This window comes from Panthera leo, chromosome D4 (genome assembly GCF_018350215.1).
Source record: "Panthera leo isolate Ple1 chromosome D4, P.leo_Ple1_pat1.1, whole genome shotgun sequence".
Classification (NCBI taxonomy): Eukaryota; Metazoa; Chordata; class Mammalia; order Carnivora; family Felidae; genus Panthera; species Panthera leo.
In genome coordinates this window covers 87,018,367-87,043,501 of record NC_056691.1, presented here as the reverse complement: position 1 = coordinate 87,043,501, position 25,135 = coordinate 87,018,367, and the positions used below count along the sequence as shown (strand labels likewise).

General features: G+C 50.2%; 2 protein-coding genes across 7 annotated transcripts in view; one reads left to right on the top strand and one right to left on the bottom strand.

Moving 5' to 3' along the window:
• LRRC8A (leucine rich repeat containing 8 VRAC subunit A) overlaps positions 1-14,089 on the bottom strand; it is a 29,993-nt gene extending 15,904 nt beyond the window's left edge. Inside the window, exons 1-2 of the mRNA XM_042912210.1 lie at positions 13,998-14,089; positions 10,710-10,816 (exon numbers count right to left, since the gene is read on the bottom strand). The gene's annotated coding sequence lies outside the window, so the exon portion shown is untranslated. The remainder of the gene's footprint in view (positions 1-10,709; positions 10,817-13,997) is intronic.
• Positions 14,090-14,220: 131 nt separating this feature from the next.
• Positions 14,221-25,135, top strand: part of KYAT1 (kynurenine aminotransferase 1) — a 35,235-nt gene continuing 24,320 nt past the window's right edge. For 2 of the 6 annotated variants that reach the window (XM_042912215.1, XM_042912211.1), the window contains exon 1: positions 14,356-16,716. The gene's annotated coding sequence lies outside the window, so the exon portion shown is untranslated. The other 4 variants (XM_042912213.1, XM_042912212.1, XM_042912214.1 and 1 more) reach the window with 4 other exon arrangements.

The following is a 25,135-nucleotide window of genomic DNA, read 5'->3' as shown; positions in this document are numbered from 1 at the left end:
ACAATTCCAAGGGCATCTTTTGGGATGAGCACTGGGTGTTGTATGGAAACCAAGTTGACAATAAATTTCATATACTTAAAAAAATAGGGGCGCCTGGGTGGCTCAGTCGGTTAAGCGTCCGACTTTGGCTCAGATCATGATCTCACGGTCCGTGAGTTCGAGCCCCATGTCGGGCTCTGTGCTGATTGCTCAGAGCCTGGAGCCTGTTTCGGATTCTGTGTCTTCCTCTCTCTCTGACCCTCCCCCATTCATGCTCTGTCTCTCTCTGTCTCAAAAATAAATAAACGTTAAAAAAAAAAAAATTAAAAATAAATAAATAAATAAATAAAAGATCAACACTTCAATTTAAAAATAATAGCAACAAAAATAAAATTTGGGTAAAAAAATAATAACATAAAATAAAATAAAATAAAATAAAATAAAATAAAAATAAAATCACAATTCCAAGGGATCAAGCATAGCTAAGACAATTTGGAAGAACAAGGTGAGAGGAGACTGACCACAAAGATATAGGAATTCAGCCAATGTGGTATTGTGATGTAGGGATAGATGGATGGATCAAAGGAACAGAAGGGCGAGCCTAGAAACAGACCCTGAAATGTCTGGAAACAGACATGAAGAGTGTTAGCTTTGCAGGTCGAGGGAAAGAATGGGCGTCCATGAATGGAGCTGGCTCTCAGGTACTCACATGAAAAAAACCATAGCCTCATCTACTTCCTTAATATGAAAATAAATTCCAATGAACCAAAGACCTAAGACAAAAGCTCCAAGGAGGCCAACATGGGCAGGGCTCGATCCCACAACCCTGGGATAATGACCCAAGTCGAAATCAAGAATCAGACCCTCAACAAACTGAGCCACTCAGGTGCCCCAAAAGTTGAAAGTGTTTAAAAAAAGGGGCACCTGGGTGGCCCAGTTGGTTAAGCCTCCAACTCTTGGTTTCAGCTCAGGTCATGATCTGGTGGTTCGCGAGTTGGAGTTGTGCATCAGACTCTGCACTGACAGCACAAAGCCTGCTTGGGATTCTCTCTCTGTCCCTCTCTCTCTCTCTCTGCCCCTCCTGTGCTCTCTCTCTCTCAAAATAAATATACTTTAAAATTTTTTTTACGTTTATTTATTATTGAGAAACAGAGAGCATGAGCATGGGAGGGACAGAGAGGAGGGGAGACACAGAATCCGAAGCAGGCTCCAGGCTCTGAGCTGTCAGCACAGAGCCCGACGCAGGGCTTGAACTCCAGAATGGTGAGATCGTGACCTGAGCTGAAGTCAGACGCTCAACCGACTAGACCACCCAGGCACCCCAAAATAAATAAACTTTAAAAAAAAGAAGAAAGATCTAAGAGATCAACTTAGAATGAGAAAGGATTTCCTATCACAAAGACTACAAATCCTTACAGGAAGAGATTGATATTGTGATCACATTAAGTTCAAATAGGGGCGCCTGGGGGCGCCTGGGTGGCTCAGTCGGTTGAGCGTCCAACTTCGGCTCAGGTCACGGTCTTGCAGTCTGTGGGTTTGAGCCCCGCATCGGGCTCTGTGCTGACAGCTGGGAGCCTGGAGCCTGTTTCGGATTCTCTGTCTCCCTCTCTCTGCCCCTCCCCCACTCATGTTGTCTCTCTCTGTCAAAGTAAATAAACATTAAAAAAAAATTAAAAAAAAAATACGGGCGCCTGGGTGGCTCAGTCGGTTAAACGTCCGACATTGGTTCAGGTCACGACCTCACGGTTCGTGAGTTCGAGCTCCGCATTGGGCTCTGTGCTGATAGCTCAGAGCCTGGAGCCTGCTTCGGATTCTGTGTCTCCCTCTCTCTCTTTTCCTACCCCGCTCGCACTCTGTCTCTCTCTCTCTCTCTCTCTCAAAAATAAATAAAGATTAAATAAAATAAAATACATGCATATCAAAGAACATAATAAAAAACAAGTAAAAAGAACTCACAGATTTGGAAGAGATATTTACAATGTGTGTAACTACCAAAGGATTACTATCCAGGGCAAATACAGAACTCTTCTTTTTTTTTCTTTTCTTTTTTTTTTTTTTTAATGTTTATTTATTTTTGAGACAGAGAGAGACAGAGCATGAACAGGGGAGGGGCAGAGAGAGAGGGAGACACAGAATCTGAAACAGGCTTCAGGCTCTGAGCTGTCAGCACAGAGCCTGACGCGGGGCTTGAACTCACGGACCGTGAGATCATGACCTGAGCCGAAGTCGGACGCTTAACCAACCAAGCCACCCAGGCGCCCCTGCAGAACTCTTACAAACACAAGAAAGAGACAATCCAAAAGGAAAAAAAAAAATGGCAAAATACACGAACAATTTACAAGAACAAAATGCAAATGGAATTTAACGCATGAAATTAATTCCTAATCTCGTTACCAATCAGGGAATGCAAATCAGATGCCACTTCATTCCCCTGCAACTGGCAAAAATGCTGAATTCCTAGACGAGGAGTTAGGATGCACATATCCTACAATCCAGCGACTTCTCTCCTAGTTATAGATCTCAGGGAGTTGTTTTACACACAAGAGAAGTCACGGACAAGAATGCTCTCTAAAGAGTTGCTCCTAACAGCCCCAAATCAGCAGCAACCCATCCATCAACGGGAGAAAGGATAAATCATTACCGTCGTACAACGGAATGCTAAAGCAATGAGTTAATGATCTATACCTACATGTACTAACAAGAACGGACCTCAGAAACAATGTTGAGCCAAAAAACAAGCTACAGAATAATGTTATGTGTTATGCAAGGTTTTCTATAATGTAACATATCCATGTGTAGTAAAGCTATAAAGACATGCATGGAGAGCCCCCAAATCAAGATAATTTCATCCAGAGAGGTGAAGCAAAAGGGCTTGGGGAAGAGGCTTTGCTTATGTCTGAAATAATTTGAGACAGAGACAATCTAGCTAACGCAATTACTGTACAAATTAAGGACCGACAAAGCTGAGTCCTGGATACAAAGATATTTGTTCTGGTTTTATACTTTTCCGTGTGCTTAAATTATTTCATACAAAATTTTCCAAAATCATCCTCTGTTTCTACCCCCTCTGGCGGGTCCTCTCTCTGGTCCTCACACCTGCCAGGCTCAGCTGGAGGCGGCCGCTCTGGACCTACTGCTGGGGCAGCAAATTCAAATCCTCCTTCCAACTGGCCTGCTCCTCACCTGTGGTCTCTCAGGATCCTAGAGAACACGTGACCACCCCTGCCTGGTCCTGCCCTGTGCCCAGCGAGCTGCCGAAGCGGGTAGGATGCAGTCAGACCCTTTCCACATCACAGCAGATGCAGGCGGGGAGAAGTAGGAAGGTTCCTGTGGCAAGGCCAGGATATCCCTGCCCCTGGAGAGTCCCTATCTTCCCCCTTGGTGGCAGGCAGATCGCGGAGGGCACAGAGAGCAACAGCTTTGGATCTGGGAAGACACAGGTACAAAAGCAGCTCTCCTCTGAAATCATTCCATGACCCTGGGAAAATTATTAGCTCAAGCCTCTGTTTTTACAATTTTAAAATAAGAATAGGGGTGCCTGGGTGGCTCAGTCGGTTAAGTGTCCAACTTTGGCTCAGGTCATGATCTCACGGTTCATGGGTTCGAGCCCCATGTTGGGCTCTGCGCTGACAGCTTGGAGCCTGGAGCCTGCTTTGGATTCTGTGTTTCCCTCTCTCTCTGCCCCTCCCCTGCTCATACTCGGTCTCTCTCTGTCTCTTTCTCAAAAATAAATAAATGTAAAAAAAAATTTTTTTTTAATAAATAAATAATTAATAAACTTTTAAACTGAGAATAATGCTACCTACCTCATACATCTGTATACAGTGACCCAAAAGATGTCCAAGAGGTATTAAAAAAAAAAATCGGGGCGCCTGGGTGGCTCAGTCGGTTAAGCATCTGACTTCACCTCAGGTCATGATCTCACCGTTTGTGGGTTTGAGCCCCGCGTCGAGCTCTGGGCTGATGGCTCAGAGCCTGGAGCCTGCTTCAGATTCTGTGTCTCCCTCTCTCTGCCCCTCCCCTGCTCGTGCTCTGTCTCTCTCTCTCAAAAATAAAGTTAAAAATATTAAAAACAAACAAACAAAAAAACAAGCACAGAGTCTCAGGTTTGCAAGATGAAAAAAAGTTCTGGAGCTCAAGGGGGGTGAGGGCCGCAGAATGGTGTGAACGCATTAATGCCACTGAACTGTGCGTTTAAAAATGGTTAAGATGAGGGGCGCCTGGGTGGCTCGGTCGGTTGGGTGTCCGACTTCAGCTCAGGTCACGACCTCACGGTCCGTGAGTTCGAGCCCCGCATCGGGCTCTGTGCTGACAGCTCAGAGCCTGGAGTCTGTTTCAGATTCTGTGTCTCCCTCTCTCTGACCCTCCCCCGTTCATGCTCTGTCTCTCTCTGTCTCAAAAATAAATAAACATTAAAAAAAAAATTTTTTTTTAAATAAAAATGGTTAAGATGATAATTTTACTATGCGGTACTATCTTACCGCAATTTAAAAAAAAATTTTTTTTTTTTAACATTTATTTATTTTTGAGACAGAGAGAGACAGAGCATGAATGGGGGAGGGTCAGAGAGAGAGGGAGACACAGAATCGGAAGCAGGCTCCAGGCTCTGAGCTGTCAGCACAGAGCCCGACGCGGGGCTCGAACTCACGGACCGCGAGATCATGACCTGAGCTGAAGTCGGACGCTTAACCGACTGAGCCACCCAGGCGCCCCTCTTACCGCAATTTAAAAAAAAATCAGGGCAAAAGAGGCATGATCCTATTCTTGTTTTAAAAAAATTGTATCCCTAACTTATTACTGTATGCATAGAAAAATCTGGAGAGCTATACATAGAACTATATGCAGTTAAGTCTGAGGGCGGATCAGATAGCAGAGGGTTGTCTATACCATACACTCACTCTTCTGTTATTTAAATTTGGTACTTTTCTGAGCAGGAAAAATACCTGGGAAGAAAACCAGAAGGCCGTCCTCACCGTGCGGTTTCTGACGACTGTAAAAGTTTACCAGAAGTACCTGCCGTGTACTGTGTTAGGAAAAGGTTGGTCCACCTCTGCCTGCCCCACCCAGGTGACCAACACTCCACGGGGTGCTGTCCTCACTGCTGGGAAGCAGCACCCCAGGTTGGGTCGGCTCAGACCCTGGGGACAAATGACTTTTCCTCTGAGCCTCAGTTTCCTCAACTGCAAAATGGGAATATTACCGTACCTGCCTCAGAGGCTTACTGTGACTACTCAACATAATGCACCGTGTGGCACAGAGGAAGGTGTTACGCTTACCACGACCCACCTGTCACTGCAGAAAACCCTCCCAGAATTCAGTGGGGGAAGACACCCAGGTGAGGGCTGAGCCACAAGGAATGGCATCTCCAAGTACAAACCAGACCCCCCAGAGCCCTCCAGGACCTGCCCCCGTCTCACAGACCACACTCAAGGGCCTTGAGCTTCTGGAGCCCCACCCAGGCTCAGGACCCCAGGAAAGGACGGAGGTAGAGAGCTGGCGATTTACTCTCAGAACCACCCCTTAGGTATCAAACCGATGTCGTTGATTTCCTCCTGATGCTTCTTACAGAGGGGGAAGGGAGTAAGCAATGATGTGCTGCCCTCTCCATCCCGGAGGGTGACCACCCAAGCGTGTTCCTGCCCCCGCGTCGGCCTATGGAGACTTGGCTTTCACACTCAAGCCGTGGCAGGCCGGCCAGGCTGCGGGTAAACAGGGCACAGTGAGCCTTTTGTTAAAGCCCAAACAGAGATGCTGGGCAAGCTTCCCAGGCAAGAGGGGAGGCAGGAGGCTGGCGCCCCTCCTTGTACCACACTTGGAAAGGCTGTCTCTCCAACACTCTCCCAGGGAAGGGGGGAGGGTGCTTCCCAAGAGGCCTGAGGAAGACAGTGGGTCGATGGCCCTGTCCCGGAAGGGCTCTGGGCCTGTGAATCTGCTCCTCGGTCAGCACCCCTGGGCCTCCTCTGGTCCCAGAGCTGGCAGTGGGAGGAAAGGTCGCACCTCGCCATCTGGTGCACACAGCCCCCACCCACTCAAGAGAAGGGCATTGCCCTCCAGGCCCCCACACCCACTTGGGGTGAGTCAGCAGCGGGCCAGGGGCACTGCCTGGCTTGGCACTCAGCCTGTGGAGCAAGGCACACCCTCACTTCCCGGGAAAGGAAGATGGGAGACAGTCGAGGCGGGAGGGGGAGGGAACAAGTTTCACTTCCAAACTGCTCTCATGTTTGGGCCGGGCCTCCCAAACAGGTCTGTCCTCATACAATCTCGCAAGGCTGTGGCCTACCTTACAGGGTGAAGGGTGACAGGTGAGGGACACCCATCTGGGGCTCCTGGACTCACAGAGGCAACAGGCCAGGCTAGAGGCTCAAGCCACCCCCTCACCTCACCAGGCTGGCATCAGCGCTCCCGGATACCGGCGGGGACCGCGTGCCAGCACTGAGCCCAGCACTTCCTGTGCCTCGGCTCCCAATCTCCACGAAAACCAGGAAGGTGGCTTTCCAATTCACCAGTGGGTGATCTTGGGAAAGTCCTCTTACCTCCCAGGGCTCTGGGTTTCCTCATCTGTAAAATGGCTCATGAGTTGTAGTGAGGACTGAACGAGGGAGTCCATGGAAAGCTTCTGGCCCGGTGCCTGCCACGTATTAAGACTCTGTAATGTTAGCTGCTGTTATTGTTATGGGAGGCGTCCTCATCAGTCCCTTTATGGGAGAGTGGTTAAGCGACCTGCCCAAGGCCACAGAGCTAGAAGATGGTGGGAAAGATCACCACCAGTCTGCCTTTCCATTATGCCAACCTGTGTCGAAGGCTAGTGGGGCTCCTGACCCTACCTGAGCACCTGGAACCCTGGAAATGCTTCCTAAGACAAGACCTCCTTTTCCCGAGGGGTACATGGAATCAAGGCTTCTGCAGGGAACCCGAGCAGAGCATACTCAGACGCCTCTGATGTCTCAGGTATAGCTTTAAGGAGACTCTAGAAAGGAGCCCTGCTCTGTCGGGTCTGGGCCCAGAAGCCAGATGCCAGATCAGGGTCCGTGGTGGCAAAGGGGCCTTGGAGGTGGGCCTCGATCTGCTATGAATACCAGCACCGCCTGCCTGGACAGGTTACAAAACAGGGGCAGGAGCACCTAAAGGAGGCTGCAGACACATCTTCTGCTGAGATCCCAGGGGACTGGGACTGAGACCAAGGTAAGCTGCCTGTGGCCCAGCTCTCTGGGCTGGAGGGGGGTGCTGCCCCCAGAGATCCCAACACAGGGCACCAGGGGGGAGGTGTGAAGTGCAGGATCCCCGTGCACCCAGCTTCCTGCCGCCCCCCGCCCCCCACCGGAACATTTGTCAACGGCCGACTCCGGAGTTTGGTGCTGGCACCTCTGAGGGTGTCCAGGTGGCACGTGAGAGCTCTGGAATTTTACAGCCACTTTTACTCCGGTGGAAGGCTGCTCCAGGCAGGAGGCTATATTGCAGCAGCCTATTTAATTTTGAGGTTTTAGGCCCTCAAGAGACAGTTAAACATAGAACTTACTACGAGATGCAGCAGAAACGCATCGGGAGAGATAGCAGGGGATGTTTGCGGCTGGGAGTAAAAGCCGTTCTAGAAACCCCAGTCCCAACGCATCCTAGACAAGGGATGGTCAACCCCCCGACACGTTCTGGGAAGTCACTGGAATCCCCGCTGCTGAGGACAGCTCGGCCCTGCTTCTATACCAAGGGTGTCAGATGGACGCCTTTGCCAGAGGTGGGGACCAGGGCTGAAAGCATCGCCCTGCTCAGTGTCTCCTGGGATGGTCCACAGACCGGCCGCCTCACGACAGCCTGGGAGCGGCCTCAGAATGCAGATTCCTGGGCCCACCCCTGCCCAGGTGTGTGGCGATGGGTCCCCGGGGAAACAGCATTGTCAACAAGCCCCCCCACCCCTACCCCAGGGAAGCTCTAAAGTACCTCCAAGCCTGAGAACCTGGAGAAAAAGAAAAACGGAAGGTGGGGTGGAAAGAGCACAGGCTGCCAAAGCTAACAGCTCCGGGTTCGAGTCCCAGCTGTGGTCTCTGACCCTGTAAAAACGGTGGAGCCATCTCATAGAGGAGACCGTGGCGGGGAGCTGCCATATGTATGCAGTGACCCGACATACCACCCAGTGCTCCGACTGTGGCCACTGGGGACAACTGGGGGACAGGAAGGCCCTGCCGTTAGAACGAGGGAGAAGGCGGACAGCCCAATTCCTGGAGCCAAAGTGTCTCCAGAGAGAAGGAGAAGAGACTGCAGGGAAAGAACAGGAGGAGGAAACCCGGTGAGGAAGAGGGTCAGGTCAGGGAGCCTGAGAAGGCCACCAGGTCAGGGACACCTCGTTCCCAGCTCGACCCTGCCAGTCCACAAAACCAGGCTGCCAGGCCTGAAATCCCTCCTGCCCCAACAGAGCATCTTCAGACCCAGGTCCCAGGGCAGGCCCTCTGCCTTCTCCTCCCCTGCCCACCCTCAAGGTTAAAACCTGAAAGGAGAGGGGCATCTGGCTGGCTCAGTCAGTGGAGCATGTGACTCTTGATTTTGGGGGTTGTGAGTTCGAGCCCCGTGTTGGGTGTAGAGTTTACTTAAAAACAAAATCTTTAAAAAATTTTTTTAATGTTTATTTATTTTTGAGAGAGAGAGAGAGAGAGAGAGGGAGGCAGGGAGGGAGGGGCAGGGTATAAGCGGGGCAGGGGCACAGAGAGGGGGAGACACAGAATCTGAAGCAGGCTCCAGGCTCTGACCTGTCAGCACAGAGCCCCACACGGTGCTTGAACTCACGGACTGCGAGATCATGACCTGAGCCGAAAGTTGGATGCTTAACCGACTGAGCCACCCAGATGCCCCCAAAATAAAATCTTAAAAATAAGACAAAACAAAACAAAACAAAACCCAATAGGAGCATTCCAAAGGGACCAAGACTTTCCCCAGGAATTGCCAGGGTCAGTGAGTCAGGGCCAGACTCAGGCAACACAGCAATTCGTGCATGTCCCTTCCAACCCCCCCCCTACCTGGCCCCTGCCCTAGGTAGACAGAGGAGGCCGAAACCTCTCAGGCCAGCCCAGGCCGTTCCCTCCAAGCTGTCCCTGGCACGGAGGAGGATTTCTGATCTCAGATAAGTAGGACCTGCTGCTTCCCACTCATCCCTGGCCAGAAGAACTTCGGCTCAGGCTTCCCCTTCCTCTCCAGGAGGTAGAGTTCCTCAAAACCAACAGGAAACTCCTACAGGGCAGGACTGGGGTTTGCTGACCTCTTCTCAGTAAACAGGAGAGTCCACAAAATCACACACCAGGTATTTCCTACCCCCCTCGGTGCTGTTGTCAATGCGCTAACAGCTCAAAACCCCAGAAAGGTGAGGATGGGGGCAGTGGGGGTGTGCTGACGGGGACTCACACACAGATCCACCCCGTGCCTGGGAAAGAGGGCCTGCGGGAACCAGGAAATGAAGCAAGAGCAAGCTGTGAACCAGCCGCCCTAGCGAGACTTGACATGGGGAAAATAAGCAAACAGTAACACCACATGTGGAATGATGCCCTCCCCATTCACCTCTCCGGAGATGGGATCGCGGGAGACTTTCGCTTTCCGTGACATCAAATCAAAATGTTATGAAAACATATAATGAACATGCAACTCTGCTGATAGTTAAAAAAAAAAAAAAATTACTGTTTCTTTTAAAATCCAGGCTGGGGAGGGCCAGGCCCTCCTTAACAAAAAGCTGAGGTGCCAGGTGGATGCAGCGAGGCCTGGGGCACAGAACAAAGGACCCTGGCTCAGGATTCCAGGATCTGGTTCCAGCCCCACATCCCCGCCTGCCTTCCTGAACTCTTGGGCAACTTTCCCCACTTTGAGCTTTAGTTCCCACATTTATAAACGAGGGATGAAGGCCACTGCCTGAGTTTCCCCAAACGATCAGAGGAAATCATTGACAAGGGTGGGTTTTACAAATGATACAGCCATCTAGCCACGTACCCGCTAAGGTTATGAGACACGTCCTGGGACACACGCTGCTAAGTACCTTCCCTATATCAACATATTTAAAGCAAGATGAGGTACTAAAATCATCACCTTTTTATGGCTAAGGGAACAGAGGCTCAGAGAGGTACAGCGGCTGGCCCACAGTCACTCACCAAACCCACATCCCAGACTATGAAGTCTGGGTCCCAACCAGCGCACTTTCCCACCTTTGGGAACTGTTTTCCAAAGCGTGGGCCAAGGAACCCCAGTCCCCAAAGACATCCACGCGCTCAATTAACTGTGGCGACGCGCAACTTGCCGGCCCCCTCTCAGAGACTCATCGTGCTCCCTTCGATGCAGTCAAGGCTAAGAAGTCCCACAGCAAGGTCAAGTTGTTTCCCAGAGTCGTCCAACCACTGCGACCACAGGTACAGGCGTTCCACGGAACAACACCTTGGGAAATGTGGTCACAGGACGGTCCGGTTAACAAGTCAGACCGACCAGATCTGGGCTGGGGGAGACAAAAAACAGAGGTTCGCAAGGAAACCTAATGTTGGCGTTTGAAGTACAGCTAGCACATACTCCTCAGCTGGCCACGGAGTCGGGAGGAGGAAGAAGAATTCTCTCCTGCCACCTTTGCCCTAGATGCCCTGGACCCGTAGTAAGAATAGCAAAGGACCGCAGAGATGGAGATACTGCCCTTTGCCCCCTCGGCTGGGGCAGACACCTGACTGGAGGCTGGCCTGGCGGTGGAGGTGGGGGGGGGGGGGGGGCCCAGTCCTTACCCCTTGGACGGTTCTGCTATCTGCGTGCTGGCTGTCGGTGCTGAGGCTGGCCCACGTCTGTCTGGGCAGGGTCCTGGCATTCCTCTCGCTCCATGGAAGCTGCCTCCCTACGAGGAAGCAAGAGCTACTGTCAGCAGGGATGTGTGTGGCTATCAAGAGTTACCTGCTGTGCTGCCAACATTTTCTGAGTGCTTGCTCAGTGCCAGGCCCCGGACTGGGCTCTGGGGTGACAAGAGAGAACCATACAGCCTACTGGGAGACGCCAAGGCAACGATTACAGTCAGCTCTTGGGAGCCCAGGGCTCTGCTGGGGGTACCCGGAAGCTACGGGGACACAGAGGAAGCATGAGACCCAGAGCGGTGGGGTCAGAGAAGGCTCCCTGGGAAAGGTGTCGCCTGAGTTGACTTCTAAGGAAGAGCAGAGTTTGGAGAAAGAGTACAAGTTCGCCTGGAAGGGAGAGAACGCGACATCTAGACAACACTGAGTGGTTCAGCCTGGCCAGATCTAGGACCGGAGGTGGGAAGTGACGGGACGTGAGTTCCCGTGGGGCGAGCTGAGTCCAGGCAAAGGCACAGCTTCAGCCCAGACACACGAGTTCGACGCATACACAAAACCCAGCCAGCACCTGTCAGGAAGCATTTAGTGAGTATCTAAACACGCGAGGCACTCCGCTCAAAACCATTCACAAGACTGGAAAAGACAAGTTAGCAGGGTGGGAACAGAAGTGTGACCAGACTACAGTAGGGGTAAGGGGGAGTATCCAGACCACTAGGAGTTGAGACTGTGGTCCCCCAGCCATCCGGAAAGGCCAAAGGATATGCAGGAGTTAGCAGGAAGGAGGGAGTGCAGGTGGGGAGTGCACGGGCAGACAAAGGGACTCAAATGGCTCTAAGAGGGACTGTGGAGCCTTTTAACCACTTATGCCAGTAAGCATTTAAAGACACCTACTCAGGGCTAGGCACCATGCTGGGAGGAAAGAAGCAGAAGACAGTCTCCAACCCAGAGGAGAGGTACAGAAATCAATAACCCAGCAAATCCACACAAGGGAGATGGCCACTAGTAGTAAGTAAAGCACCTAGAGCTATAAAGGCACGGAGGCCACTAAGCCAGACTCTAATCCCCCCCACCCTTCTCAAGGACAGGATACCCACTGAGGCTGGGCAGCCCAGTCACTTGCCCAGGGCACAGCCCGGACCAGAAGTCAGGCCTCAGGACTCCCTGTCACTGATTCTTCTAGTCTCACCTCTTCCAGGAAATACACACTGCACACTCCCAACATGTTCACCCTGAGCTAATGCCTCCTTCCTCTGTAATATTTCTATTATTACGCTGGCCATTGTATCAACGTTTTCCTGCCTGCCTCTCCTCCCAGACTGCAGCTCAGAGGAGGCCAGGGACCATGTTCTCTCGCATCATTTCTGGTCCAGGCCAGGCACTTACTAAGGAATAGCTGGCTGGCTGGCTGGCTGGCTGGCTGAATCAAGGGATAGAGAGATGGTGTACTGGGCTCTAGGGCCACTCGACTTCTCATGAGGTCTTAGACCATTAACCTGTGCTTCAGTGTCCCCATGTGAAAATGTGGAATCACCACCACTCTCAGGAGAGGCAGTCAGGAACCAGGCCAATCCCTTCCCTCCAGCTCCTACAGGTGAGGTCCAGGCCAAGCCAGATAGCAACCCAAGGCCCAGCCACTTCCCCACGTTCTGACCTACTGGGGCAGTCCTCAGGACCCTCTCCTGTCCAGAAAGGCCACTCAAAGTTTGCAGAGGAAACTGCTTCCTAGTGGGTGGGCCCAAGGGATGGAGCACAAAAGCATATGGTTGAGTTTGGGGGAGGAGGGAGATTGGGGGCAAGAGTCACAAACATTTCTTGGGCCCCTGCTCTGTGCCCTGGACGGCAGAGAGATATTAGACTCTACCCCAAAGCACCACTAAGACCGGGAAGACAGGGAGGCAGAGGCCCTTAATTCATGCCCCAGCATCTCTCCAGTCCTCCAGAACAAGTCATTGCCTTCCCTCGAGAGCCAGAGAAAGACTTGACCTTCACGAAGGCAATGCTCAGTGTGACTGAGCTATGGGCACTGCCCAGTCCCTCTGAACAAACTCCCACCCCCCCCCCCACCCCTCCACAGGAAGTATCGCCAATAGCAGACCTCCTCCTCCTCCTGCCTCCAGTCGGTCTGACTGCTGGTCTCTCTGTTCAGAGGGGTTAAAGAAACTCCTAATGGAAAAGGTGGGAGAGACCCATGGAAGCCTTTCGGCTGCACCGAATCCCTCCTCCACAATCTAGGCCCAAATTCCCTTTCCCTCCCCAAGCTCTCTCCCTCCTCATCCTCACACCTCATTCTCAAAAGTCTTCCTGGAGTAGAACTGGAGAAGAAGCATCAGAGGAGTGTGATCAGCCCCACCCTTCCAGCCAAGTCCTGATCAGAAGGCTGTTGGACACCACCCCCCCCCCCCAACCATCTCTCCTCCTTCCCAAAAAAGGCAGTAGTTGCATCAGCTGAGAACCGGCCGAATCTTGGTTCACTACAGTCCAGACCAAGGAGAAGAAGCAGTCAATAAAAGAAGCAGAATCATCATGAACCCCAACCACCTCGGCCATGCTCCTTCAGCCTGGTAACCAACTTTGCTGGATCTCCAGCCTGGACCGCATCAGATCTGGTTCTCAGGCCCATATGGATGCACAGGACGTGGGCAGGGCCTGGGGTCTCGAACCCTGAACCATTCTTCCTAGGAACCCCTGTTCACACGGGGGGCCCAAGATCTTGGCCAGGGATCCTGCCCCCCAAGTCAGGGCACTATTCCCGCCTGATCAAAAGGAGGGAGGGGTCCCGGGGCCAGGAGCCCAGGAGAAGAGAACAGGGGAAACCTCTGAAAACGAAATGAAAGCTGCCAAGGAGAAAGCTCAGAGGTGGAACCTCTAGCAAGGGGGGAGTGTGTGCGTGTAGGGGTTAGGATCTGAGGGAAACCCAGGGGATGACAAGGGGACCTGGGGGAGCCCAGGCGGAAACTCCCGGTCTGTAGAGCACAGGGAGGCACTGGGGTGCCTGGGAGGGGGCTCGCGCGCCCCGGCACCGGGGAGAGGGTGGGGTCCCGGAGACCTGGAATACCCGGGAGCCTGGAGGTGGGCCAAATTGAGCCGCGGCGGGGGCCCCCAGGGAGCCAGCCCGGGCGGGCAGAGCCCAAGCTGCCCGGGGCGCCGGGGCCGGGCAGCTGGTTGGGGGCGGGTAGGAGTGGGTTTCTAAAGGTGACAGTTCGCGCCCCTTTCCCCGCCCCACCTACTCACCTTGTCCCGTCGGGTCCGGCTGCCCAGGAGGCAGCCCCGCGCCCCGGCCGCTCCGTCCCGCCGCCGGCCGCTGCGCCCCTCCGGCGCCTCCTTTTGTTTGTCCCTCACTGCACCACTCAACCTCCTCCGCCCCGGAAGTGACGTCACCGCCGGCTCGAGCGCGGCAGCTAGGGCGTCGCCATTTTTTTGACGGGAGTTCTCTCCGTGCCTTCACACCCTAGGCTCCCTACTGGCGCCATGTTGATTGGGGGCGGAAGTAGCGGAACCCGGGCTCGGCCCCCTTAAAGGGACAGGGACTGCTGTAACCTTCGGGGCTCGCCGGGGGACGAGCGGTGAAGCCGCCGAGGCCGGGGTGAGTATCCGGTGCCTGCGCGTTGCTGCTGCTCCGATGCCGGGTGCCGAGGCCGGACGACCTGTTAACCGGTTCCGAGATCGTTTGTGCCAGAAAACTCGCTGCGTTTGGTGCTGCTGGTACGGCGGAGTGGCTGCGCCGAAATCTTAACCCAACCTGGAGCTGCCCGCGGGGATAAATTGCACGCGCTAGACGCTGACCCGCACTTGGACGCTGGGAACCCGCCAGGCGGGTCCTCTGCACCCATATCCTTCACCCCCCATCCCCCGCGATAGTACCTGTGGGGAGCGTGGAGCCCCAGGTAACTCGGTCATTTATAGGCAGAGCCGGGACACAGCTCTATGGAGCCCGGGTCCTCGCAGTTCCCACACTGATGATAGTAACAGCAACCACATTAAGAAATAATCCATACAGTGGAATGCTGTGCAGCCACTAAAACGAAAAATGTTCAATATGCACTAACATCGAACGAGTTCCAAGATACCTTAGATTTTTAAAAAACAGGAAAGGGCAAAAGAACAGCGTAGATCGGCGCTACAGTTTGTGTAAAAGAACGTGTGTAAGGAGTGTGCGTGTCTGCGGGTGTGTGCAGCAGGCGTCTGGTAAGATGCACAAGAAGTTTTAACTGTGGTGGCCTCGGACAGAGCTGGAGTCCTGGGCAAGGGGGGAGAATTTACCAGCATGTGCACAGGTTAGTTATTTTTTGAGTAAGGTGATGTGTAAGATAATAACTGCTGGCATCCGTCAAGTGTGGAGCCAGTGCCTGGTTTCAGCCCTCCTGCTGGAAGGTCCGATTTTTCCCTTGTCGTGAGAGGAGGAAATAGGCTCAGAGATTAGGGACTTTAGTAATATCTCACGGCCAGCAAGAGGAGAAGCTGGAATTTGAGCCCTGGAGGGTTTTACCCTTAATGCCCATGGTCTCCAGGCCCCACTTCTTAGCGGGAAGCTTTTTTGTTATTAACCACACAACAGCCAGTGTGGAGTCTGGCACACCGTAAGTATCCAGTAACTGTTGATTGGCTGTTTACTGGCTGAGCAGGTAGAACAAGAATAGAACGAAGAGAAGAAACACTGGGGGCCAGAGCCCAGACTGGAGTCCAAGGCTTGCCCCCATCCATCTTGGGGGCTGTGAACCTGGCATATCCCTCCCTGAGCCTCCATGTCCCCATCTATAGAGCTAACAGTCATGACCACCACCCCTGCCACCGGTGCTCCCACCTGTCCTACCCTGTGCATTACACGCAGATCCGTCCCATTTTACAGATCAGTAAGTGAAGCATAGAGAAATTAAGGAAGTTGCCCAAAGAGGGTCCCCACAAGGCCTGACTCCCCCACTTCACTGAGAGAGGTTGCGGGGCTCCTGGGTCTCTCCCTCAGCCTCCAGGCACTAATGCTTTGGGAGACCCACGCTTCTGGTTGAGCTGCCAGAGACTGAGGATCTGGTGGGGAACAGGATACACGGTTCCTGTCCCTGGAGTCTAGTGAGGGTGACAGACAACCCAGCAGTTAACGTCCCTGATGAGCTCTGTGGTGGATGGAAGCTCAGGTGGTAGTTGTACAGTGGCAGGGGCATCTGGCTCCGTCCGTCCGGGTGGAGTCAGAGAGGGCGTCTCAAAGTAGGTAACTTTTAATCTGTGTCTGAAAGATGGGCAGGGTGTCCGGAAGGAGGAACGATGAGACTAGAGACCCAAGCAGAGCGGTGACCCACGTGATCCGAGACCGCACAGGTTGGAAATGTTCAGTCTGGCTTCTGCACGAATCACTCCTTGCTCCTGGAGATGCCTTCTCAGGACCACATCTGTGGCTTTTCCACCCTCCATTCCACACTTCACCTTTGGTGCAGCTCCAAACAGGAGGACGCCCTGATTTTATAATCCAGGTGGGGGCGACAAAGGAACACGGGAGAGTTCGTAGAAAGGAGGAAGTTCTTTACTGACACACCCACCTCCCACACAGACCCCACCCCCACCCCATCCCCCAAATTCCGCCGGCCTCCAGATTGGCGGCCAATTTGCTGTAGCAGAAACTGCCCTGGTGAGTAAAGGCGTCAGCACTGGGAGCTCCCGTCTTCCAGGCTGCTTAAGCCCGCTTGGTTTCTCAGGTTGAGTGCTGGCCATGACCCCTCCTCTTCCCCCCCCTGGTTCTGTACAGTTCTGTAGCCAGCTGGGCAAAGTCACACCAGCTACGGTGGGAGAGGTACTCCTGCCCCAGCCGACGTGGGGCCACATCCCACTGCCAGACGGCACTGCCAGATCCTTGAAAGAACTACCAGATGGTCATTCTGCTTCCTCATTCCTGGACAGCAGTGTAAGCTCTGGATTTACACCTGGGGTCCTTCTGTGATTTTTCTAGGACTCTTGACTTTGGGTAAGTCATTTCCCTGCTCTGAGCCTTAGTTTCTCCATCGGTAAAAGTGGTAGGACTGTTTCTAATGTTCTTGCCAGGCATTAAATATATAAACATATGGGGCGCCTGGGTGGCTCAGTCGGTTGAGCGCCGACTTCAGCTCAGCTCAAGATCTCGCGGTCCGTGAGTTCGAGCCCCGCGTCGGGCCCCTGTGCTGACCGCTCAGAGCCCGGAGCCTGTTTCAGGTTCTGTGTCTCCCTCTCTCTGACCCTCCCCCGTTCATGCTCTGTCTCTCTCTGTCTCAAAAATAAATAAAAACGTTAAAAAAATTAAAAAAATATATATATAAACATAGAGGGGCACCTTGCTGGCTGAGTCGGTAGAGCATGGGAGTCTTAATCTCAGGATTGTGAGTCTGAGTCCCATGTTGGAGTACTCAAAAAAAAAAAAAAAAAAAAAAAGACGACCCTTCCTTTATTAAAAAAAATAATTTTTTTAATTGAAAAAAATAAATGTATAAACATATATATTTTCTCCCATGTGGAAAAGTACCTCAAAGAGTGAGGTTTCGATTTTGGATCTGGGTCCTGTGCCAGGAGGAAGGAGTGGGCTACCTCCTGTGTGTCTTACTCAGGGTCTCCACCCACCAGCCCCCCTGGCCCAGAAACCTGCCTCTGGGCTTCAGAAGTCATTTCTCTCTCCTTTGCCGGTTCCAAAGTCTAGGGAAAACTATGTGTAAGTCAGTGTGCTTGTTAGATCTCTCCAGACAAGTTGTCACTTCCCTTGGGTCAGAACCGTTGACTTAACAAGTTTTCAGGAAACATGTGTCTTGTAGGGATTATCTGCTTTTAGATTTGAGAGAGAGAGAGAGAGAGAGAAAAAGGAAGAAAAGTCAAGATTCATTTTCTGGCATGAGACTTTGTTGCCCTGCTTGATTAACAAATTTTCATGGAAACTGTATTTGTTTCAGTGTCAACAGCTTCTTATTGACGGGTTCCTGTGGGCCAGGACCTGTCTTGAATGCTTTCTGTGAATGACTGCATTATGGCTATCCCCTTGTACAGACAAGGAAACTGAGCCTAGAGATCTGGCTTGTGGCATGGAATGAGCACGGTCCAGAGTGGAGCTTGGGACCACTCCATCCATGTCCAAGCTTTCATTTTCTGGGATTGTTCGTGGAACAGGCTGGTCTTGCCTGGGCACGGTACCCCTTCCCCAGGCCCCTTCTCCAGAGGCACCATCATTTCTGTTTTCTCAGTAACTGGGAGTATCCGACGTTTTGAGCCCAGAGGATGCTAAACTTCCTTCCAGACACCGGATAGATCTTCCCAGTAGAGAACTGACTCACCCCAAATACTAAGTGTGCCCCTTTTGAGAAACACTAAAACCAACTCTCTGTATTGCGTAGAATGGGCTTAGGTGATGTGGGCCCAAGCCAAAATCCCCTTGCTTGCCCTCGCAAGCTGCCATGTGGTATGGAAGCCCAAAGGACATGACTCCGGTCCCCAGGGGAGCCGACAGAGGTGGCAATACCCACCTCCTGAAAAGAGGGATGTTTGGGGCAAGACTTTGGACTTTGGAAGCCTGTGAACCCCAAGATTTGAATCCCAAAGTAGGCTCTCAGCTGAATGACCTTTGTTGTTCTCCTTTGAGGAAAAATAGGGATGACAGTGCCTTCCTACTAGGTTTTTCTCAAGATTACAGAAGTGCTGGGGCACCTGGGTGGCTCAGTCAGTTAAGTGTCCGACTTCGGCTCAGGTCATGATCTCACGATCTGTGAGTTCGAGCCCCGCATCAGGCTCTGTGCTGACAGCTCAGAGCCTGGAGCCTGCTTTGGATTCTGTGTCTCCCTCTCTCTCTGCCCCTCCCCCGCTCATGCTCTGTCTCTCTCCTCTCAAAAATAAATAAACATTAAAAAATAATAATAATTAAAAAAAAAAGATTACAGAAGTGCAGGGGTCAGATGTAGAGTAGGTGATCTCTGAGTTCAGAGGAAGGCCCAAGTGGACACGGAGGGAGAGACGAGGCACGGCTGAGACTGGACCCTGCCAGGGAGATCAGACTGGGGGGCATGCAGGGTAGGGCCACAGACGTCTATTCGAAAACAAATTAGGGGCACCTGGCTGGCTCAGTTGGTAGAGCATGCGACTCTTGATCTCAGGGTCATGAGTTCAAGCCTCACGTTGGGCATGGAGCCTACCCAAAATAAAAAGTTACAAACAAAAAAACAAAAGCAAACAATCTGTATGCTTGGAAGAGGAGAGAACATAGAACCTGCAGAGTCTGTCTGCATTCGGGCCAACTCCAAAGGCCAGCTACCGGGGCTTTGGATCCGGTATTAACGCGGGCTTCTTGGCAAGACTGATCCAATGGGACACGTGGCTGACATCAGCCACCAGAGACTTCGTCATTTCCCGAGGGGTCATTCACCTGCTGGCCAAGAGGTGGCCCAGGATCTGCCCAAGCTGGTAGAGTTCTGTGTTGGGGGAGGGCACTAACCACTGGCACCCAGCCCCTGGCCTGGCAGCAAGGAAGCCTGAGACCTTAGAGGCCGGGGGGGAGCGGCCCTGGAAGGCGTCCTAAAGGTCATCTGGTGCATTTCTGCTCCCCTCCAGGCGGGGCTGGCCTCCCCAGTGCTGCCATAGCGCCTGCCTTGCCTACAATGCTTACGGGACTAATAGTTGAGGACTGATGATAACAATGACGACATTTGTGGAGCACAGATTCTCTGCGGGTACCGCGCTAAGCGATTTTCTTGTGTCCTCTCACTGGCTTCTCGCTACAACTCCGTGAGGCAGGTGCTACCGTCGTTCCTACACAGAAATGATTCTTAGAAAAAAAGAAGTGTGTGGGGAGGTACGCCTGAGCGGCTCAGTCAGTTAAGCCTCCGACTCTTGATCTCGGCTCAGGTCATGATCCCACGGCTCGTGAGTTTGAACCCTGCGTGGGGGCTCCGCGCGCGGACAGTGCAGAGCCTGCTTGGGATTCTCTCTCTCCCCCTCTCTCCGCCCCTCCCTTGCTGTCTCTCAAAATAAATAAATAAACTTTAAAAGCAAAAAAGACACGCTTCTCAGAAAGGTTTAATACTTTGCAGAAAGTCACACGGCTAGTAAATGGCTTCAGTCCAAGGTCTGTCTGATTCCAGAGCTGTACAGCCTTGTTAAAAAAAAAAAAAAAAAAGTATACAAGTTTATAAGACCCCAAACCCAGTCCCAGAGAAAGCCACTATCAATAATTTAGTGGTGTCCCTGGAAACAGCCTTCTGCACAAATACATACATGATCAAGCTGTCCTTGCTTTACACGGCAGAACGAGTTTCAGACGCCGCGGTTCAGTGAAGTAACGCCAGGGTCTCAACAACACGATGCAGATTTCGGTTGCCATGTTCTATTAACTATGAGCAGTTGCATGAAGTACAGACCTTCCTACCCCTCGGTCCACACGTGACTGCGGCAACACCGGGTGTGCTTGGTGGTCGGTGACTAATCACATTGCTTCTTCCAAAGCCTGACCCTGATTGGTCACGGTGCACGGTATTCAGTTCACACACCGACCCCAAAGCTCGGGGTCGTGTTGACCTCTGTCTCCCAGTGATAAACCCAGACGACAGGCTACAAAACCGGATAATCAGATGAAGGAACTGGCCAACAAAGACGAACAGTGCGGCAAAGAAATGCAGAGTGTAAATGGGGTGATAAATAGCCCGTTGTGGGGATGTTGACACAGCAGCTCGTTGCTGTTCCAGAAACTCCAGATGTGCAACCAGAGACACTTAGTGAAGGCAAATTGATCGACATAGGTGACGCATGTGGCTCTGATGAAGGATGAAGGTGTCCCAGAGGAAGTGATGCCGGCACATTAAAGGAACTCCCAGATATACTTCATGACATTGAAGTACAAGGGATAAAATTGAAGTTGATCTAAACTCAGAAAGGAGTGTGTTCACTCATCAATGCTGAGAAAAGATTCTTGTTCCGTATCCTAAGTTACACAACTAGAAAGCAAGCATTGTTCAAACTACTCTCAGTAATTCCCTGCCCCCCCAGACTTACTGAGTTATAATTGACAAATAAAACTGTAATACATTTGAGGGACCTGGGTGGCTCAGTCGGTACAGTGTCCGACTCTTGATTTCAGCTCAGGTCCCAGGGTCATGGGATCGAGCCCCAAGTCAGGCTCCGTGTGGAGTGTGGAGCCTGCCTGGGATTCTCTCTCTCTCTCTCTCTCTCTCAAAAATTAAAATTAAAAAATTATTAAGTTTGTGATACATTTAAATTATACATGATGATTTGATACATGTATATATTGTGAAGTTATTCCCACAATCAAGTTAATTAATACATCCATTACTTTACATAGCTATCTTTCTTTTTTTCTCCCCCCCGCCCCCGCCTTGGTGAGAAGTCTTAAGATCTACTCTCCTAGCAAATTTAAATTGTACAATACAGGGGTGCCGGGGGCACCTGAGTGGCTCAGTCGGTTGAGCGACCGACTTTGGCTCAGGTCATGATCTCACGGTCTGTGGGTTCAAGCCCTGCATCGGGCTCTGCGCTGACAGCATTGATCCTGCTTGGGATTCTCTCTATCCCTCTCTCTCTGCCCCTCTTGCTCTCTCTTGCTCGCTCTTAAAAATAAATAAATAGACTTTAAAAAATTAGGCAATATAGGATTATCAACTCTAGTCACCATTTATATATTAGGTCCGCAGAACTCACTCATCTTTTAGCAAAGATTATACCCTTTCATCAGCCTCTCCCCACGCCCCTTACCCTTAAGGGGTTGCTCCCCTTAGCCCAGCAGCCACCATTCTACTCTGTTTCCAGCAGTTCAACTTTTTCCCACCCAGATTCTGCACATAAATGACCCCACACAGTGTCTGCCTTTGGCTTATTTTACCCGGCATCACACCTGCCAGATTCATTCGTGTTGTAGCAAATGGCAGACCTTCCTTCTTTTTTAAGGCTGGATAACATTCCGTTATATACAGAAACCACATTTTCTTTCTCTTTTTTTCCAGTTCACATCAGATTTACTGTTTCATAATAATAGCATGCTTGAGGATAATCACATCACTAAAACATTACAGGACATCAAATGACAAGCTTCTGGAACTCCATTTTTAGATATTCCTTTGTTAGCATTCTGTGAAAGATTTTGAATGCGTTTGCTTTCAATTCTTTCCTTGCATTTAGACTAGGACAGTGAATTACACTCATTTGAACCAGTAGTCTACATCTCCTCACTTGTGGGTTTGCATGTGTGTATGTTTTGGGTTTTTGACAACGATGTAGTGTGGTGCTTTAGTTTTATTACAAGATATTTAGGAATCACATTTGAAAACAATGAAAGTAATCTGTGTCCTTCCTTTATGTGTGTGTGTTTTCTAACAAGCAAACACATGACCAACCTTAGTAATTCCGTTTCTCACTGCTCTCTACCGTTTCTCTGCCCAAAGTTCTTGCTGTTCCTTGTACAAACTTAATAATTTCCTGGCCACATGTCTTTGCTTTGGCCGTTTCTTTTCCTTGGAATCTCCCCCTTAACCATCGTCAAATCTTACTCATGTTAAACACCCACATATAAAACAAATGAATTCTTTCTTCATTGTAGTTGGGGTAATTATGCTGTCCTCCAGGACTCCCTTTGTATTCTTTTTTCTCAGGTACCTCATGCTTTCTGCCTGTGATACTGTGGACTCTATGAGCAAATGACTTGTCATGTTGAGATTATGTTTGAATATGAATAGCGTTTATAATAATGGTATACCTTATTTTTTTATTTTTTCCTATCTTTTAAAAAAATTTTTTTAATTTTATTTTTTTAATTTACATCCAAATTAGCATATAGTGCAACAATGATTTCAGCAGTAGATTCCTTAATGCCCCTTACCCATTTAGCCCATCCGCCCTCCCACAACCCCTCCAGTAACCCTCTGTTTGTTCTCCATACTTATGAGTCTCTTATGCTTTGTCCGCCTCCCTGTTTTTATATTATTTTTGTTTCCCTTCCCTTATGTTCATCTGTTTTATCTCTTAAAGTCCTCATATGAGTGAAGTCATATGATATTTGTCTTTCTCTTACTAATTTCACTTAGCATAATACCTCCAGTGCCATCCACGTAGTTGCAAAAGGCAAGATTTCATTCTTTTTGATTGCCGAGTAATACTCCATTGTCTATATAGACCACATCTTCTTTATCCATTCATCCATCGATGGACATTTGGGCTCTTTCCATCCTTTGGCTATTGTCGAGAGTGCTGCTATAAACATGGGGGTGCACGTGTCCCTTCGAAACAGCACACCTGTATCCCTTAGATAAATGCCTAGTAGTGCCATTGCTGGGTAGTAAGGTAGTTCTATTTTTAGTTTTTTTGAGGAACCGCCATACTGTTTTCCAGAGTGGCTGCACCAGCTTGCATTCCCACATAAACCACATTTTCTTTATCCATCCATCCATCAGTGAACACATAGGATGTTTCCATATCTTGGCTATTGTGAATAATGTAATGAACATGGGAGTATGCGTATCTCTTCGAGAGAGTGATTCTGTTTCCTTTGGAGAGCCACCCTGAAGATTATCCTTGATACATTTTTAAAAAAAAATTTTTAATGTTTACTTTTGAAAGAGAGAGACAGAGACAGAGTGTGAGCAGGGGAAGGACAGAGAGAGAGGGAGACATAGAATCCGAAGCAGGCTCCAGGTTCTGAGCTGTCAGCATAGAGCCCAACATGGGGCTCAAACCCATGAACCATGAGATCATGACCTGAGCCGAAGTCGGACGCTTAACTGACTGAGCCACCCAGGCACCCACTTGATATATATATATATTTTTTTTTTACAAAAAAAATTTTTTTTTGAGAGAGAAAGAGCCTGCAAATGGGGAAGAGGGGCAGAGGGAGAGAGAGAACCCCAAGCAGGCCCCACACTCAGCACAGAGCCTGACACGGGGCTCGATCCAATGACCCTAGGATCAAACTTGGGAGTCAGACACTTAACTGACTGAGCCACCAGGGTGCCCGCATTTTCTAAAGTAGGCTCTACACCCAACGTGGGGCTTGGGCTCAGGACCCTGGATGTCAAAAGTCGCATGTTAGATCCACTGAGCCAGCCAGGCACCCCACTGATACATTTTTGTAAAGAAAGAAAACACTTTAGGGGCGCCTGGGTGGCTGAGTTTTTTGTGTCTGACTCTTAATTTCACCTCAGGTCATGATCCCAGGGTGGCTGGCAACACGGAGCTTGCTTGGGATTCTCTCTCTCTCTCTCTCCCTCCCCCTCTCTGCCCCTCCCCTGCTTGTACTGGGCTCTCTCTTTCTCAAAATAAATAAATTAGCATTAAAAAAACATTTTAAATAAAAAAGGCAAATGGGCTTATATTGTTCTTCAACAGCTATTTTTTATCACCCTACCTTATAAAAATTAAAGTGAAATTCACATAACCTACAATCAACCATTTTAAAGTGTACAAGTCAGTGGCATTCAGTGTATTCACGATGTTGTGTGCAACCTCCACTCCTCTCTAGTTTCCAAACTTTCTCATTACTCCAGAAAAGCACTTTTTACCCATTACATGATCACTCCTCATCTCTCCCTCCTGTCTCCTGTTTCCTACTGACCTCCTTCAGACTGTATGGATTTGCCTATTCTAGATGTCACCTATGAAAGGAATCATATCCTGTTGTCACCTCCTATGTCTGGCTTCTTTCACTCAGTATGTTTTCAAAGTGCAGCCAAGCTGCTGCATGAGTCGGTATGTATATTGTTCCTTTCTATGGCTGAATAATATTCCGTTGTGCAGACATACCACCGTGTACTCGTTCATCCACTGATGGACACGTAGATTATTTCCACCTTTTGATAATTATCAACAGTGCTCCTGCGGACGTTCGTGTACACGTTTCTGTGTGAGGGTGGATTTTCATTTCTTTTCAGTATATTACCTAGGAGTGAAATTGCTAGGTTGTAAGGTAGTTCTATGTTTGGACATCATAAAAACTGAAACTTGTGCATCAAAGGACACTAGCAAGAATGTGGTCAAGGTCGTTGATTCCCTTCAAGTCCAACTCCATTCTTTTGTGTATGGCTATCAAGCTGTCGTAGCACATTTGTTGCAAAGACTGTTACTTCTTGAATCCATTGAATCGTTTTGTCACCCTTGTCAAAAATGAGCTGACCAGGGGTGCCTGGCTGGCTCAGCCATTAGAGCATCCGACTCGATCTCAGGGTCGTCAGTTCAAGCCACACGTTGAGTGTAGAGATTACTTAAAAAAAAAAAAAAAAAAAGACGTGAGTTTAAAAAAAAATCAACTGGCTGTAGATATTTAGGTTTGTTTCTGGGCTCTCTGTTCTAGTCAATTGGTCTGTATGTCTGAGTCAGTACCACACTATTTTGGTTACTGAAGCTTTGTTGTTGTTTTTTTTTATTTTATTTAAATTTTT